The 5,000-nt window shown below is 39.7% G+C and overlaps 2 protein-coding genes across 13 annotated transcripts in view; one reads left to right on the forward strand and one right to left on the reverse strand.

Moving 5' to 3' along the window:
• LOC124946845 (UPF0489 protein C5orf22 homolog) overlaps positions 1–5,000 on the reverse strand; it is a 447,955-nt gene that overhangs the window by 341,423 nt on the left and 101,532 nt on the right. The window lies entirely within an intron of this gene.
• Positions 1–5,000, forward strand: part of LOC124946846 (histone H3.v1-like) — a 233,057-nt gene that overhangs the window by 214,290 nt on the left and 13,767 nt on the right. For 2 of the 5 annotated variants that reach the window (XR_007100200.1, XR_007100205.1), the window contains exon 1: positions 4,832–5,000. This exon is cut by the window's right edge and continues 920 nt beyond it. The exons of the other annotated variants lie outside the window; for them this stretch is intronic. The gene's annotated coding sequence lies outside the window, so the exon portion shown is untranslated. Of the gene's footprint in view, positions 1–4,831 lie in introns of those variants that run through there. 5 annotated transcript variants of the gene reach the window in all.

A 5,000-nucleotide genomic window follows, 5' to 3' on the forward strand; every position in this document is an offset into this window, starting at 1 on the left:
GAAGAAGGAAGGGAAGAAAAATAAGAAGTATAGAAGGAGAAGATATATATATATATATATATATATATATATATATATAGAGAGAGAGAGAGAGAGAGAGAGAGAGAGAGAGAGAGAGAGAGAGATACAGAAACGCAGGGATTTAAGTAGGCACGCAAAAAGGAGCTCGACTATTCGAACGGAATATATAAAGTGCAATAACCGCGTAAAAGGGCGGGGACGGGGGGTTACTCTGGCAGTATGGGCAAGCGCGCGATTAACCGTTTCAAAAACGAGTTTTTATCGGGCGCCAAAGTAGGCGCATAAATACGCCGACGTTATTGGCGAATTGGCCATGACAGCTAATTACAATCCTGTTTGAGTTAGGAAGGTGGTCCCTATCTCTCTCTTTCGATCGCACGCCTCTCTTCCGTCCTCATGGGTTCGAAGAAAAATCGTCTCCTTTCGTAAGTGAGTTTCGGTCGTGAACTTTCTACGTATCTTTCTCTCTTACCTTCAACCGTATACCTCTTCTTATCTCTCTTATATCGCACTCTCTTGGAAATGCATGGAAGACAACAACTCTGTTGTTTCTTCTTATTTAGAATATTACAAAGTTAAAGATGGAAGAAAAGGATGATAAATCTTACCGATGATACTATACTCTCAACGAAGTAGAAAAAAAATCTGACTATGTCATTATCGCTTCGACTTTGATTATTAGATAGTTGATAATATCTATAAAAAAAATATGATTATATTCCAATTAATTTATAAATAATATTTGGATATACAATATGATAGATCGTATAAACTAAACGCATGAGATATGATATTCCATGGAATCCATAGTAACTACGCGAAACATCAAAGTTCTTCCACATTGAATATCTCGATGTTCGTTAATAGAAACCACGAGTTTCACCTTTCCCTTAATTAATATCGAAGCAAGTCCAACATGCGAGAGTCTTTCCAAAGGACAATAATACGTTCGCGTTTCAAGTTTTAGTGGGCGCTTCATGTAAACGTCGTCCGTATGAGAAACAGCGGTCCGGATTCTCCGGTCTTTTCATCATTAAACTACGGCGACGTTGAGTCTACTACGTGGCAATAAATATAGACGAATGGTACCGGAGATTATGCGTGCATCTGCGACCGGCAATTTGGTCGCAACGGAGAAGCTTTTGATCTATTCTCGGTACCGAGCGTCGACCACACGAAGATACTCGGGATCCGATCCACTTGCGGAGTTTACGAAACCACCACGGTCCTACCGACGATAGATTTGACTTGCTCGTGAATCATACACGTTTTCTTCCCTTGGATCTACGATTCTCTATGTATATCCATTTAATACAAAATTGAAAATTCATACTTGAAAATTTCATCAAAATCCTTTGCAAATTATATGATTCTACGAACGTTCTCCCTTTTCATAGGAAAGATTAAAGGAAACGCAATGCGAAATTCTCGACAAAGTTTCTTACGTACTCGTGGGAAATTCTCTACTTACGCGAGAGAATTAAAAGCGAGCGTACTCGTTCGCCGCACGATTTCACAACGATCGCAGAACGATAAAGTCGCCAAGGAGACATGGCTATGTTTTATTTTTGCGGAAGAACTCGAAGATAAGGCGAAAAGTTTTCGGCCAAAGGAAAGACACGACAGGTGAAGTGGTTATGCACGCGACAAAAAGAAAGAGAGAGAGAGAGAGAGAGACAAAGTTTATCGCTCGTTGCGAGTCAAGTGGACGAAAATAAATGAACACCCTCCTAGTGCACTAAAAACCGTATTTGTTAAGCCTTATCTCAGTGGAACTCTTTTTTAATTTCGTGTAACGATAAATTTTCGGTGAAGGCGCGTTACCGAGAAGGACGAAGCTACCGCTTGTTGTTTGGTTCTTTCACCGATTTGTACGAGATAAGTCAGCGCGTTTCTCGATTTACGGCTCGAAATTCGCGTGTTTCTCGTCGGAGACATGCGAAAATATAACGGGTAGTTCGAGAAAACGATTCATTCGTCCGACAAGTCTATGTCCATATTTTGTAGATTATCGTTTTCTTTTAAAACAATAAAACCGATCATTAACTTATTAATATGTATGATCGATCTAATCCGTTTGATAGAACGGAAACGAGTTTCGTTAAACGTTCTCGAGGATTTTGATCACGCGCTTTATCATCGTTACGATCGAGGATCTAAGAATTCTAGAAAAATACCGGATACATTTGGCATCATATTGGCGGAACGGAAGTAGACTTCGATATTAGATCGTTATCGGATATCATTGGGACTCGAAGAGAAACGTTTAAACGCAGGAAAGGAAATTTCGAATGGCCGTCACGTGGTTTGACTAACGATAAATTCTATTTACGACGAGAAGAGAGCTGATCCTTCCCGCCCCCCCCCCACCCCCTATCCTCTCCCCTCCTCTTCCTTACTCCGTCCATATAAAACTTCCGTTCTTCTCAAACGCTTTCTTAATTTCAATTTCTATCCTTATATCCTAATCATACGTTTAACGATTCCTAAGACGTAGAAAATTTATCACCTTGCCGATATTAGCCATTTACAATCTTAATTATAGTTCGCCTTAAAATATTTTTCTTGGCAAACGAGACAGAGTGGCGAAACGACCGGTTGTACGAGGGCGATTTCTCGAATACGTTTCGTAATTGCACGAAAAAAAGATGAAGAAGAAGAAGAAGAAGAAGAAGAAGAAGAAGAAGAAGAAGTAATAGTAGTAACGAAGAAGAAAGAGAGGGAGAGAGAGAGAGAGAGAGAGAGAGAGAGAGAAAAGAGAAGAAAAAAAGAAGAGAAACGAAGAGAAGAGAGAAGATAAGAGAAGAGCGTAAGCCCTAAAAGGCACCGTAAAAGAATCGACCGACAAATTGTCGCAAGCGGATACACCTGCCCTATCGTCCTCACGTACGTTCATGTTGTACTCACGTCCGTTCGCGGGACTTTCCTTCTTCTGTATTTAGACGCACTGTGCTAACGATGCGCGCAAACGAGGAGCGAGAGCGTACTGCCGGTCGACGATTAATGACGAAGGTACGACTTTATTACAGAAGGAACGCGTACTCTATACGATGAGATGGCCCGGTCGTTGAGAGATGTCCGCGAATGCTTAATTAATATCTGGGTCAGAATACGGGGAGCGGCTTTAATTACCCATAGCTACCGGCGACTAATGATAAATACGAGTTTTGCACCGTGTGCCAGAACGCCTGCGTGTCCCTTCTTTTCCCTCTTGGCATTCGTTATATCTTCTCGCGAAGGCTACCGGCCAAGAAACATTTCACGTGACTTTACACGATATATAGAAGGTATGTAAGAAGAAAAAGAAAACAGGAATGCTTTAGAGAATTGCTTTCGCACGATCGAAAATCATAACTCGTATAACACGCTTAACCTGATGAAAAAGAAAGGAGAGGAAGAGAAAAAAGAAAAAGAGAGAGAGAGAGAGAGAGAGAGAGAGAAAGAAATAGAGGGGAATTAAAAAAAGAAAAACTCATACGGTTAACTCGTTCGACGTAAGGCTAATTTATGCTCAAGACTGTAATCGATCTCTTCCATAAAATCGATGATAAAGCGAGCATAAAGCATCGAACACGATCGACTTGTTGCCATTCTTTCATAGTGAGATATTTTCGTATGGAATAAACATAAGCTGAATAATGTACGATAAAAGCATGAGTATTAACGATCATACGATAACCATGCAATAATACTAACACTGTACGTATTTTATTAAATGCTAAACAGCCTTCTCCATTCTCCTATCCTTTTCCATTGATTTTTCATGATGATGTTTATTGACGATTAGACATTTCTAGCGGACAAGAGTAGATTGCTAAAAGACATTAACATAACGTCTGTATTATCTTTCTCGCGATAATAATAAAATCAGAAGAGAGAAAGAGAGATAGAGAGAGAAAAAGAGAGACATAAATAGAGAGAAAGAGAGAGAGAGAGAGAGAGAGAAAGAGTTGTCGTTACTATTTCGTGTTATAATGTTACACATGTGTCCAGTAAAACCAACCTATATCCTAATTTCCATTTTTGACGATGGCGCAGAGAGTAGATCCGAACGTTCGTCGCACTTACCAAGAGCGAATCGCGAACAACCGAGCTAAACTTGAAATACGGCCGCGTTTCTCTGTTAACGTCGGACTATAAACTTTTACGCGCCTACCCGACGAATTTAACTCTTTGAAGTACGACGTATTTTCGATACGAGTGAACCGTACACACGTCGTCCGAACGTGTGAAAACGACAACAAAGTAAAATGCAAAATAAAAGGATCTCCATTGGAAATTCTCTCGTGTGCCATTCGAAATTTCGTTTAGAGAAGAAAGATAAGAGGATAGTAGAAGACGATTGGAAAAGAATTACAAAAAAAAAAAAAAAAAAAAAAAAAAAAAAAAAAAAAAGGATCGAAAAAACAGACGAACGTTTCGAAAAAGAAAAGAAAGAGAGAGAGAGAGAGAGAGAGAGAGAGGAGGGGGCGGAAGATGGAGAGAATTTTTTCAAGAAGAACGAAAAAGGTGGACTTGAAAATCGAGATTTTAAGTTGATGGATGTGGGTGTGGCACGAGGGTGGCGCGCTAAAATCGTATCCACGCTCTAAGAACCCATCCATTTTTGTATACTATCTTTTCCCTCACATGGGGAAGGACTTGCGACCAACCCCTGAAAAGGGCTTGAATAAGTATCTCTAGATTCTCTAGGGCTCGTTGGACATGCGTGGCACGCACGCGACGCACAGGCGCAACCACGATTTTCCAAGGGAAACGACTGAACTAAAAAAAAAAAAAAAAAAAAAAAAAAAGAAAAAAAAGAGAAAAAGAAAAAATAAAAAAAAGGCAAATCAAAAAAAGGGAAAAGTCTCTGAGAATGTCACGAGAAAGATGATTTAGCGAACGTATTTTATCAAATCTTACGTCTCACACGTGACTTTCGAATTTACAGAATTTCTAAACGTTTATGAAATCCTCTTGAAACTTTGAACGTCTTA

This window comes from Vespa velutina, chromosome 2 (assembly GCF_912470025.1).
Source record: "Vespa velutina chromosome 2, iVesVel2.1, whole genome shotgun sequence".
NCBI lineage: Eukaryota > Metazoa > Arthropoda > Insecta > Hymenoptera > Vespidae > Vespa > Vespa velutina.